Raw genomic sequence first — 13,884 nt, 5'->3', positions numbered from 1 at the left:
GTTACCTGCCCATGAGCCGTTCCAGCCGCAGTTTGAATGCAGCTCACCTGCGCTGTGTCCAAACGCTGTGTTGTACAGTAGAAGCACAGTGGATGGGATTTATAGAAATCTCATACCCCTCGTGCTTCTATTTGATGCCGAGTAAACTCACTAGCAGCGTGGCTATACGAGTCGCAGCATTTATATTTCTAATGCGTAGACGCTAGTCTCCACAACATTAATTTCCACAATAGAATGGATAGGATGCGGTGACTCTGCCTGTGTTCAATGAACACATGTAGATTCACATGCGGGATCAGATGCAGCACTTTGGAAGCAGCGAAAATGTGCTGTGTCCAAAGCACTGCTATAGCCTGAATGTGGGCAAATACCCTTAGAGTAACAGCCTCCAAACTGACAGGCAGTGTTCCTGAGGAGGAAATGCACACAGGCTAAATTTGCTAAATTCTGAGTTGCTGATAGTGTAGAGCCACCCCCGTAGTGTTCGAGTTCGGTTTGGTTCGTCGAACACCCGTATGTTTGCCGAACTGTTCGTCGAACAACTTCGAACACCGTTGAAACCAATGTCAGGCAAACAAAAACACATAGAAACACATAGAAAACACCTTCAAAGGTGTCCAAAAGCTGACAAACTGCTCAGAAGACACAATTAACACATGGAAAAGTGACAAGTACATATAGTCATGCGAAAAGAAAAGAGGTGGAGGAGTAAAAGGAGGGGGAGACACAGATATAGGCATGTCATGCCCTTCTAAAACCAAAAAAGTGCGAAGCCGACACGGCCAGTCCGTTCCTGCCCGTGCGACCTCCGTGTCGCCGGGTTTGTGCCAGAGCCGCAGTGGACCCTGACGGCCAGCTCCCCTCTCCCAATACTGGTGCCTGTCCGCTGGTGGGTCGAGCGAGCCCCGCTGTGGTGGAGGCAGGTATAATCTTTTTAATTTAAATTGTCTCTCTAATTTGAATGAGTACACTTTAAATCCATTTACAAGGATCTATTGGAGCACAAGTCTCATGCTAGCAGCCGCGGTAATTCCAGCTCCAGTAGCGTCCACTAAAGCTGCTGCAATTAAAAAGCTTTTATAAGGATCGAGCTTGGCGGTCCACCGCAAGGCGTCCTACTGCCAGTCCCAGCCCCTGTGCCTTGGGGTGCCTCCCCGATGCTCTTCACTGAGTGTCCCGGGGGCCCGAACCATTTCCTTTGAAAAAATTAAGTGTCCAAACTACAGGTGGTGTAGCTTGCTTAACAGCTGGGTTAATCCGCTGCCTAGCAGACACTGCTACTAGGCCCAAAGTATTGCTTGGGCTAGATGCAGTTAAAAATTTGTAATTAGATACTCTCATTGGATGCTGAGAAAGCATTCCATAGAGTCTACTGGCACGCCATATATTATTCTCTTAAAATGCTTGGGGTAGGGGACCCTTCTATAGCCAAAATCATGGCCCTGTGTGGCAATCTGTCAGCTAGTCTGAAGATAAATGGAACATTTTCATCACCTTTCATAATCACCAATGGGACAAGGCAGGGATGTCCTCTGTCCCCTCTCTTATACATCCTAGTGACGGAGCACCTGCTCTCATCAATTCGCCATAACCCCAATATTAGGTAGATTTAGGTGGGAGGCACCGAGTACAAGTGCACTGCATTTGCTGATGATGTCCTAGTATATATCACTCAATCACATATATCCATCCCTGCTGTTATGGCTGAAATAGATCACTTTGTTGCATGGTCAAATTTTAAAATAAATGCAGCGAAGTCTGAGGCCCTCGATGTCTCCCTCCCCAAATCCATTCAGGATTCCATCCAGTCCAACTTTCCCTTTGCCTGGCCCTCACAGGGTATCAAATACTTAGGAATTAGTATTCATAGAGACCTCTCCCATCTATGTTATCTTAATTTTGGGCCCTTTATTGAACAACTCCATACAGACCACGGTTGGCAAATTAGAACTGTAAGATTCACTACATGAACCACTGGTGTTTTGTGGAAAAGCACATGTACACTGTGTTCCAAATTATTATGCAAAAAGTGTTTAAGAGTGATAAGGTAAGAATTTTTTTGTTTGTCAGTTAAACTTATTGATGGTGATGTGTATCAGGGCTCTTTATATCACTGTAAGCAATTGCAGACACCTGTGCTAATTAGTTTGGCAGGTGTGTCCAATGAAAGGCAAGACTACTTAAGAAGGCTGTCCCACATTATTAAGCAGCCTACATTTTCTGCCAAAATGGGAAAGAAAAAGGATGTGTCGGCTGCTGAGAAGCTGCAAATTGTGGAGTGTTTAGGTCAAGGCATGACTACAATCAACATTGCCAAGACACTTCATCCTGATCATCGCACAATCAAGAAGTATGCAACTGATTCACAGTACACACGTGTGCGTGCTGATAAGGGAAAATTGAGGACTCTTCCTACAGGCAATTACGTCAGGTTAAAAGAGCAGCGGCAAAAAAGCCTTGTCATAGCAGCAGACAAGTTTTTGAAGCTGCTGGTGCCTCCAACGTCCCCCGAACAACAAGATGCAGAGTCCTTCAGAAGTTTGCAGCTGTCCGTAAGCCATCCTGTCGACCTCCTCTATCCACTGCACAGAAGCAGAAACGGCTCCAGTGGGCCAAACAATACATGAAGACTGACTTCAAAACTGTTTTGTTCACCGATGAGTGCCGTGCAACGCTCGATCGTCCAGATGGATGGAGTGGAGGATGGCTGGTTGATGGACACCCCATGCAAACACGGCTACGGAGCCAACAAGGAGGAGGTGGAGTAATGTTTTGGGCTGGAATCATGGGGAGAGAGATTGTCGGCCCCTTTAGGATCCCTGAAGGGGTAAAGATGAACTCCATAATGTATGTGGAGTTTCTCAAACAGCGCTTCCTGCCATGGTTCAAGAAGAAGAACCGTGTATTCCGCATCAAGATCATTTTCATGCATGATAATGCACCGTCTCATGCTGCACATAACACATCTGCATCTCTGGCTGATATGGGCATAAAAGAGGACAAACTTATGGTGTGACCCCCATGCTCCCCTGACCTCAATCCCATTCAGAACCTCTGGAGCATCATCAAAAGGAGTGTCTATGATGGCGGGAGGCAGTTCACATCTAAGCAACCGCTCTGGGAGGGTATTCTGTCCTCATGCAAAACTATTGAAGCAGAAACCATTCAAAACCTGACAAATTCAATGGACGAGAGAGTTCAGAAGCTCCTTTCGAAAAAGGGGTCCTATGTGCAAATGTAACATCACCTAGAATAAAGTTTTGAGTTGAAAACTGTTTGATTTCAGTTTCTAATAACCTGCTAATGCTTATAATTTCAAAAATGACCATTTTTTTGTTCTTTATTAAAATGAAAAGGTTGATCTAAGAGTGTGGGGGATCTAAGAGTGTGGCAACCCAGTAATCAGGATTATTTTGAATTCTGACAATCTGAGGGTCATGTTGCAGGTAGTGCAGCAAAAAGGCACTAATGTGTCTTGCGCATCTAGGAGCCCCAAAATTATTTTGCAGGCTAGATGCAGCTAAAAATTATTATTAATTTGAAAGCTGGTGGAGCTTAGTATAGATGGCCTAATAGAATCAGTACTGCAAACTGCTACAAAGCCCAAATTATTTTCCTGCCAAAATACAGATAAACATGATTAGTAATTTTAAATCTGGTGGAGTTTAGTATAGATGGCCAAATAGAATCAGTACTGCACACTGCTACAAGGCCCAAATTATTTTCCAGCCAAGATACAGATAAACTTGATTAGTAATTTGAAATCTTAAAACGGTTGGTGAGGTGATTTTAACAAATCATCAAGCTTTTACTCTCCCCAGGATGACACAGGGGTAGAAAAGTCGTTTCGGATCCATGATTTGTTCATCTTTATGAACGTGAGTCTGTCTACATTATCAGTGGAGAGCCGCGTGCGCTTATCTGTCAGCATACCACCAGCAGCGCTGAACACACGTTCAGACAGAACGCTGGCTGCGGGGCATGACAAGATCTCCAAGTCGTAAGTGGCGAGCTCCGGCCATTTATCCAGATTGGAAGCCCAAAAAGATCAAGGGTCCAGTGACACAGTCATGGCTTCAATGTTTACTTGGAGATACTCCTGTACCATCGTCTCTAGGCGATGACTATGTGTCAGACTTCTTGTCTCCTGTGGCCTTGCAAAGGATGGGCTAAAAAAGTGGTGAAATGATTCCGCAAAATTGATGTTACCAGCAGATACTGTGTTTCTGTTATGTTTTGAGTGCTGAACACTCGACGGTCCCACGGTTGGCAAGTTGGAACTGTGAGATTCACTACGTGCACCACTAGTGTTTTGGGGAGAAGCACATGTAAGATTCTGCAACAGTCTCTGCTGATACTCCTGCATGCGTGCATCTCTTTCTATGGCAGGAATAATTTCGGCAAATTTACTTTTGTACCGGGGATCTAACAGCAGGTTCTTTAACGGATATCAAGTGCTCCTTTAAGTGGGCTCTCCTCCACCCAACTTCAACATCACAAATACTCCAGTCCTCAGAGGTGTCACCCCAATCGCACTTGCTTCCTCACAGCTCCCAAGTCTCCAGCTGCCCGTCTGAGTATGGGGAAGAACAGATGGTTGAGTCTGCAGAGCTGTTTACTCATACTATAGCCTGGGAATCAGAGGTCGGCTCCAGAGCTTCTGTGAATCCAGACGGGGAAATGATCTGCACTGATGCCCAGAATCTTTATGAGTCGGATCCAGGACCAGATGCAGAAGGTTCTGACCATAATGTAGACGCTCGTTCCCAAACTGTAACTCCTGTTGGTGGAGACAATGAGGAAGATGATGATGAGACTCAAATACCTGATTGGAGCGACAACTTAAGTTTTTTGTCAGGGCAGGAAGAGGGTGGCTCTGAGGACGACGGGTGTGATAACACACAGGGTGATGATGACGAGGTTGAAGATCCCACTTACTGTCAACCCACAGTCAGCCAATCGATGAGGTCAGCAGAGGAGGTGGAGGAGGATGCTAGTGATGACGAGGTCAGGTTGCGCCTTCCTGGACAGAGACGTAGTACTGGAAGCACTTCAACAACTGCATCCTCAAACACAACTCTGCCTTTGACCACAAGTCGTGGTGGCTCTTCAGGTCGCATGGGTGCTAAGCCTTGCATAGCCTGGGCATTTTTTCAGATCGATAAAGATGACCCAACTCGTGTTATCTGTAACATTTGTCAGCAAAAGCTAAGTAGAGGCCTTTTTCAGAGCTAGATGCAGAAAAAAATTACATTTAATTTGCAACCTGCTGGAGGTTAGTATAGATGGACTAATAGAACAAGTCCCACACACTGCTACAAGCCGAAGCCCAAATATTTTTTCAGAGCTAGATGCAGATAAAAATTATTTTGAATTTGCAACCTGCTGGAGGTTAGTATAGATGGACTAATAGAACAAGTTCCACACACTGCTACAAAGCCGAAGCCCAAATATTTTTTTCAGAGCTAGATGCTGATAAAAATTATTTTGAATTTGCAATCTGGTGGAGGTTAGTAAAGATGGACTAATAGAACAAGTCCCACACACTGCTACAAGCCGAAGCCCAAATATTTTTTCAGAGCTAGATGCAGATAAAAATTATTTTGAATTTGCAACCTGCTGGAGGTTAGTATAGATGGACTAATAGAACAAGTCCCACACACTGCTACAAGCCGAAATATTTTTTCAGAGCTAGATGCAGAAAAAAATTATATTGAGTTTGCAACCTGCTGGAGGTTAGTATGGATGGACTAATAGAACAAGTCCCACACACTGCTACAAGCTGAAATATTTTTTCAGAGCTAGATGCAGAAAAAAATTGCGTTGAATTTGCAACCTGCTGGAGGTTAGTATAGATGGACTAATAGAACAAGTCCCACACACTGCTATAAGCCGAAGCCCAAATATTTTTTCAGAGCTAGATGCAGATAAAAATTATTTTGAATTTGCAACCTGCTGGAGGTTAGTATAGATGGACTAATAGAACAAGTCCCACACACTGCTAGAAGGCCAAAATATTTTTTCAGAGCTAGACGCAGATATAAATTATTTTGAATTTGCAACCTGCTGGAGGTTAGTATAGATGGACTAATAGAACAAGTCCCACACACTGCTACAAGCCAAAATATTTTTTCAGAGCTAGATGCAGATATAAATTATTTTGAATTTGCAACCTGCTGGAGGTTAGTATAGATGGACTAATAGAACAAGTCCCACACACTGCTACAAGCCGAAGCCCAAATATTTTTTTCAGAGCTAGATGCAGATAAAAATTATTTTGAATTTGCTACCTGGTGGAGGTTAGTATAGATGGACTATTAGAACAAGTCCCACACACTGCTACAAGCCGAAATATTTTTTCAGAGCTAGATGCAGAAAAAAATTATATTGAATTTGCAACCTGCTGGAGGTTAGTATGGATGGACTAATAGAACAAGTCCCACACACTGCTACAAGCCGAAGCCCAAATATTTTTTCAGAGCTAGATGCAGATAAAAATTATTTTGAATTTGCAACCTGCTGTAGGTTAGTATGGATGGACTAATAGAACAAGTCCCACACACTGCTACAAGCCGAAGCCCAAATATTTTTTCAGAGCTAGATGCAGATAAAAATTATTTTGAATTTGCAACCTGGTGGAGGTTAGTATAGATGGACTTATAGAATGATGCTATGCCCAAAAGGTTTTACTTCACTAAATGCAGTATAAAAATTTGTATTCTATACACAGGTGGTGTAGCTTGCAACACAGATAGGCTTCTCCACTGACTAACACACACTGCAAGAGGACAAAAAGGATTTGCTTTGCTAGATTTAGCCAAATGCTGTGAAAAAAACTTGCACAGCACTGGCACAGACCTGCCTGGCAAAAAGTGATAGGAACTGATGTAACTTAGCCCTCAAAAGGACTGCAATTAGAATTAGTCCCTTCTCCCAACCAATCTATTTAAGGGCACAGACCTGCCTGATAACAGTGATAGGAACTGATGTAACCTAGCCCTGAAAAGGACTGCAATTACAATTAGTCTTTACTCCCAACCTATCTATTTAAGAGCACAGAGCTGCCTGATAAAAGTCGTAGGAAATGATGTAACCTATTCCTTAAATGGACTGCAATCACAACTATTCCCTACTCCCAAACTATCTGTAGATTTGTGCGAAAATTGGCTTGAAATTAACAAAGCATAGCGCACACAGCAACAGCGGTGCCGTCTAACACGCAGCTGCAGCAGTGAGAAAATGGTGGCGACGGGGAAAATGGCTGGGTCTTATAGGGCAAGGACATGTGACATACACTGCCAATGACACATGCCCTTGCTTGCGTGAAAAAAAGCAGTTCGCTCCGTGTGTGCGCTGCTGATAGGCTGACAGATTGCACCTCCCCACTGTAAATGCGGGAAAGAGAAAAAAAATGGAGATCTTCATTATTTCTGCAGAAATCCATCCCCTGCCCCCCCACCCCCCCGCCCCGCTGTACACTCAAACTGCGTATTAACATTAATTTTCAGCATTATTGAGAAAAAATCCAGTTATGATTTTGGTGCACGAACAGTTATCGAACATAACCTCGAACAGCCAAATTTTTTTCAAATCGTTCGGGTTCGCCGAACGGCTCGAACACCGCCCAAAACAGCTCGAATTTGAGATTGGCGAACAGTTCGAGTCGAACACCGCTCATCTCTAGTTGCTGATAAGCCAAGTCCGCATACATCCCTGGTAACATGAGTCAGAGGTATGGTATTGACACGGGTGTGTCAGTGTTGACAGACAGTCATACGGTGTCTGGCTGTAGAAGGTTCCTGTGTTTGGTCTTACAAACATCTCCCTGATCCTTATATGTTTCCTCTCCCTTTAGGACCCAGCGGTGATCCTCACCTTGGTTGGTGATCATGACTTTCCCTTTAGGACTCTGAGGTATCCTCCCCTGTGTGTACTTTAGTTGATAGTGGGGCTAACTCAGTGCTCGCCTCTCCCACTCCCTACCTAGGACCTAGCCTTAGGGTCAGCTAGGGCCAGGTTTCCTGCACAGAAATAAGTGCAGAACCTATTTAGGGTCTATAGGGAAGTCATCGTTTGTTGTTTAGATCTGTTTAGGGGCCTCCACTCTCCCTTTCCCTAGTTGTATGTCTCCCTCCCCATTTACCAGCGTTATGCGCTGGGTTCTCTCCATCCTTAGCGTGACAGATATGTTAGTTGGCGCCTAGCCGGGCAAGTCTTTGTTTTCTTTTGGTTGCTTTGTTATTTTGCTGCATTTTGGGTGAAAATAAAAGCCCCACGTTACTTTACATGGACTGTTGCCGTCTATGTCACTGCCAGGCCGCCCTGCAACACCCCTAGCATGTTACATTGTTCAAATAAAAATAAAGCACTTGAAAAAAACACATATTTGGTATATTTGGTATCACTGCATTTATAAAAGTTCAATCTATCAAAATATAAAATAATTAATCCAAATTTAACGTTTTTTGGCCGTTGCAACATTGCAATAAAATGCAATAATAGGCAATGAAAACATTGCTTCTATCCCAAAATAGTATCAATAAAATCATCAGATTAGGGTGCAAAAAAAGCCCCAGACACAGCACAATATTAATGAAAATTGAAAATTTTACAAGTGAACACAAACAACCTTTTTTTTTTTTTTTTTACAAATTTCTGAAGTTTTTTTCATTCCTAAACAAAAAGCTATACATGTGTGTTATCTGGGTGCTCATACTGACCTGGAGAATCATATTGCCAGGTCAGTTTAACCGTACAGTAAACATGGTAAATAAAAAAATATATATATATTTTTATGGACTTGCACTTTTTTTTGCAACTTTGCTGAACTTGGATTTTTTTACATCTTTCCGGTGCATCACATAATATAATACATAAATACATAGTGATATTCAAAAGTACAATTTGTCCTGCAAAAATCAAGCCTTCATATGGCTATGTGAACGGAAAAATAACAAAGTTATGGCTCTTGGAAGAAGGGGAGGAAAAAACGAAAACGAAAAAACAGAAATTTGCTGCAACGTGAAGGGGTTAAGATGAGGAGAAGACTCCAGTAGTGAATCATAGGTTGAAAAGATTTGTTAAGATTGGGATAAACATGATTTAAGGTGGATAGTTAAAGGGAATCTGTCAGCAGGTTTTTGCTATGTTATCTGAGAGCAACATAATGTAGGGACACATACCCTGATTCCATCAATGAATCACTTACTGGGCAGTTTTCCTATAATCCTTGTTTTCTCTATTATAGGTGTAGCAGTGGTCAGAATGCTGAGCTGTGTATATCCCTTGACTGGCAGCTTCATCTGTACACTTCACTAATACTTGCTTCTTTGAGTAGGTAGATCACATAAAATTCAAATAAAAAACTGTTTACGTTTGCGGGTGTAATGTGAACAAATGTGGAAAAGTTTACGGGGTAAAAATACTTTTTCAAGGCACTGTATATATTGACTTTGTTAAGAACCATATACAGTATATTATAAGCACATAATCACATTTGTTAATATTTATTTTTAGAGATCCATTGATTCTATGGTGCTGTATATGAGAAGCAGGTATATACAAAATACAAATATAATTTACAATGAACAAATTAACAATGACAGACAGGTACAGAGGGGAGAATAATCTGCTCTCACTGTCTTACATTCTTCAGAATAATGGGGAAGGAGACTGTAGGTTAAAGGGGTTGCAGTAGCTCCGGTGGTGGTGAGGGGCACGGAATTACAGAGGATGAGGGATACTTGAGAAATGTTTTGGAGACAATTGGGTGAGTAGCATATAGGTGTTGAGGAGAGAAGGAGGTTGTGGGGTGACCGCAGATTACGTGTGAGAAGATATCGGGAGATTAGGTAGAAGATATATGGAGGAGATTCTAGACGGCTTTGTACAGTAGGTCAATGTTAGTAGTGAACTGGATACATTGTGGAATTGGGAGCTAATGAAGGGGTTTACAGAGGAGAGAAGCAGAGGAATAGCAAGGAGAAAGGTGCATTGTTTGGGTAGCAGAGATAAGTATCAAATTGGAGTATTTCGAGTGTTAGCAGGAAGACCACAGAGGAGAATATTGCAGTAGTCGAGGTGAGAGATGATGAGGGCATGCACTATCATGTTAGTAGATTAAGTATTGAGGAAAGGATTGATTCTGGAGTTGGAGCTGGCAGGAGGTAGTGAGAGCTTGGATATGCGGTTTAAAGGACAGGTACAGGGGAAAGGGTGATGTAATTTACTGTGATAGATAGATAAGGTAGGAGAGTTACGAAAGATGGGGGAAAGATGATGAGTTTTGTTCTGTCCATATTGAGCATTAGGAAGCTTGATGAGTAGAAGGAAGATATGGCTGATACACACTCTGGGATTCTGGACATCAGAGAGGTGACAACTGGGCTGGGGGGTTTGAACTGAGTATTATCAGTGTATAGGTGGTACTGGAAGCCATGGGACTTTATGAGTTGTCCCCGACCAAAGGTATAGATTGAGAATAGCAGGGGTCAAAGGACAGAGCCTTGAGGGACACTAACAGAGAGAGGGTGGGACGATGAGATAGTGTGGGAGTCAGAGACACTAAAAGTGTGGTTGGAAAGGTATGAGGAAATTAAGGGAAGGTACAAAGTCTTTGACATTAAGGGAAGAGAGAATCTGTAGTAGGAGGGAGTGGTCGACTGTGTCGAAGGCAGAAGACAGGTCTAGAAGGAGGAGTATCGAGAATTGTCTGTTAGCTTTGGCAGTAAATTAAGTCGTTAGTAATTTTGGTCATGGCAGTTTCGGTGAAATGGTGGGGACAGAAGCCAGATTGTAGGTGATCAAATAGTGAGTTAGATGAGAGCTGGGAGGAAAGTTTTTTTATTAGTTCAAACCCCCCCCAAAACCCTTCAGAATTGGACAGGAAACATCACAGCAGTTTTTAGGAGCATCTTTTATATAGACTCCCCATTGTGAAGTCCTAATGTATTTTTAATGTCAGCAGTTCCCATCTGAGGATAAAATGTAGATGATGTTCAACTTTTTCTTTAGGTCAGGAAAAGTATTTTGAGTTACCGGCGGATCGAAGAAAAGCATGAAAACTGCATTAAATATGTGGCTTCTTGACCACCCATTGTTTCAGTTGAAAATAATTATATTTTTATCCAGGCTATTGCAGCCCTTTGAAACTTCAGTAGTAATCACGGGTTTGTTGCTGCAAGGCTAAGAAATTGAACAAATAGTTATTCTTAACAAAGAAACACAAGCTAGAAACATAAAGAAAAAGGAAGGTTGATACAAATATGTATACATGTACCAAAATTATTAATTATTAAAGCTAGTAAGTGTTTGATAACAGGTTTCTTTTCAGATGTCAAGACAAAGTGTTCTGCAATGGGAAGGAAGACTTTTGTAACCATTTTGCTATAATGTACTGTATGTAAAGTAAAAAAAATTAAACAACTTTCATACAGTCTTAATAAGAAAATACATTTTCATTTTCTGTCTAAAGCTCTTTTATCTAAGGCTATCTCGGTATGATGTCCTGGTATTTTATTTCTTAAGATAACACCAAGATTCCTTGTATAAAAACATTTAATTTTTATTACATCTTCATTTAAAAGACAGCATATCGTAGTATTGCATTTACTTCACAGTAAAAATCTGATGCGTTTCTGGCGTGTAGCCGCCCTTAGTCATAGTGAATGTTAAGCAAAAGTAGAGACAATTTAAAACTCATAGTAGCCTATCCACTGCGAGTAAATCATGATGATGACATTAGAAGCCATGTGTAACTACCATTTTGTGAAACCAATTTGAAAATCCTCCAGCCGTGTGCCCAGTTATATTATCAGTGATATAGTGTAGATTGTATTTGTTCTGCTGCATTTGATTACACATTTTTTTCTTCACTTTTAACAAACTGGAAAGCAGTAGCTAACCTGTACAATATTTTTATAGAAAAAAAAATCTGAACTCAGTGTCACTCAGAAAAGGTGTGCTTGCTTGTCACAAGCAACTATACTGAGTTTTTGAATTTATTTGTAAATTATTTTGTAAAAGGGGGCATAATTGTTTTTTAAAAATACAAAGTCCTGATGTTTAACTGCCATTGTCTACCTGACAAAGTGTGCGTGTCTCAAACAACTTTTTTTCACATCTGTTTTAATAGACAAATTTTAGATCCATACATGCCACATCTGTACAGCTTCCTGTTGCAGGCGCTGTTTTTTTTCACGTGTGAGTACCTAGCATTTCTTGTTAGGGCATGAGCAAACAGCATAATATAGACATAGGCATAGCTGTCGAGTTTTCCCTGCAGGAGCCGCTTTAGGAAAATGCTGGTGGTCATTTTCATGTGAAGTCTTCACTGGCAGTATTGCCCTCATTCTTACAGCAGCTTTAACTCTATTTTGCTAAGTATAGAAAGCAGAAGCTGCCTAAAGAATGGGCATGTTGCTCCTTTTAACCACTTTAGAATTTGTGAACACTGAATTGGTTAAAAGAAGTGACATAAGGCAGAACATGTGCACAGCAATGTCATTTTGACAGTGCTGTTCATTATGTTCATTTTAAGGGGTGCTTTTGTGGCACTTTTTCAGGCTGAATCCACAAGTAAAAAGATGCAATGTGCACATATTTGTATGCTCTTTTAGGCCTCTTTCACATGTCTGGATATTTCTGGCACTGGAAAAACCAGTACAGGAGATATCCGTGTCCATGTGTACACGTGTCTGTGTGTATGATACGTGTGACAACCGTGTGCCACTCATGTGCCGCATCAGTATCACACTTACCGGTGCCTGGGAATTAGCAGTACAGGTACCACTGTTCCCAAGCGCTGAACGCTGCCCTCACCATTGTCTCCTGCTGGCGCTATCTACTAGAGCTATGCTCATTGGCCCTAGTTGAGTTTAAAAGCATTATGGGATATGTCAGTATTTAGCTCAGACAAAGAACGTCAGAGTGTGATCGAAATGCGTTACCATGTTTATCCGATGATTTGGAATCTAATTTTACTCTTGCTTAATAAAGTCTTACCTTTTAAGGATCTAGATTTAATCTCTCTCTGTTTCACTAATTATTCTAGACACAGGAGATGTTTCAGTGATTTTGAATTTTGATTTATCTGATCCATAATTCAATCTATAACAATGATGATGATGGTGGACAAGACGTGGAAACCAGATTGGGGTGCTAAGGAGGTGATGTCATTAAAAGAGTTTTGGCTGCTGTCATTTAACTGAATTAACAAGGAGTGAATTTAAAAAAAGAAAGTTTTTGTAAAATTTAAGTACAATTTAGTTCCACTCAAGTAAATTTTCCCAACTCTAGTGGACAGCAAACTTATCTTTAGTGACTAGGGTCAAGCAGGTGCTGTCAAGGCGAATATGATCATGAGATACAGTACAGACCAAAAGTTTGGACACACCTTCTCATTTAAAGATTTTTCTGTATTTTCATGACTATGAAAATTGTACATTCACACTGAAGGCATCAAAACTATAAATGAACACATGTGGAATTATATACAAAACAAAAAAGTGTGAAAAAACTGAAAATATGTCTTATATTCTAGGTTCTTCAAAGTAGCCACCTTTTGCTTTGATGACTGCTTTGCACACTCTTGGCATTCTCTTGATGAGCTTCAAGAGGTTGTCACCGGAAATGGTTTTCACTTCACAGGTGTGCACTGTCAGGTTTAATAAGTGGGATTTCTTGCCTTATAAATGGGTTTGGGACCATCAGTTGTGTTGTGCAGAAGTCAGGTGGATACACAGCTGATAGTCCTACTGAATAGACAGTTAGAATTTGTATTATGGCAAGAAAAAAGCAGCTAAGTAAAGAAAAACGAGTGGCCATCATTACTTTAAGAAATGAAGGTCAGTCAGTCACAAAAATTGGGCAAACTTTGAAAGTATC

This window comes from Phyllobates terribilis, unplaced genomic scaffold (genome assembly GCF_046119375.1).
Source record: "Phyllobates terribilis strain yellow unplaced genomic scaffold, ASM4611937v1 Scaffold_3__8_contigs__length_932513732, whole genome shotgun sequence".
Lineage (NCBI taxonomy): Eukaryota > Metazoa > Chordata > Amphibia > Anura > Dendrobatidae > Phyllobates > Phyllobates terribilis.
This window is presented reverse-complemented; position numbering follows the sequence as displayed.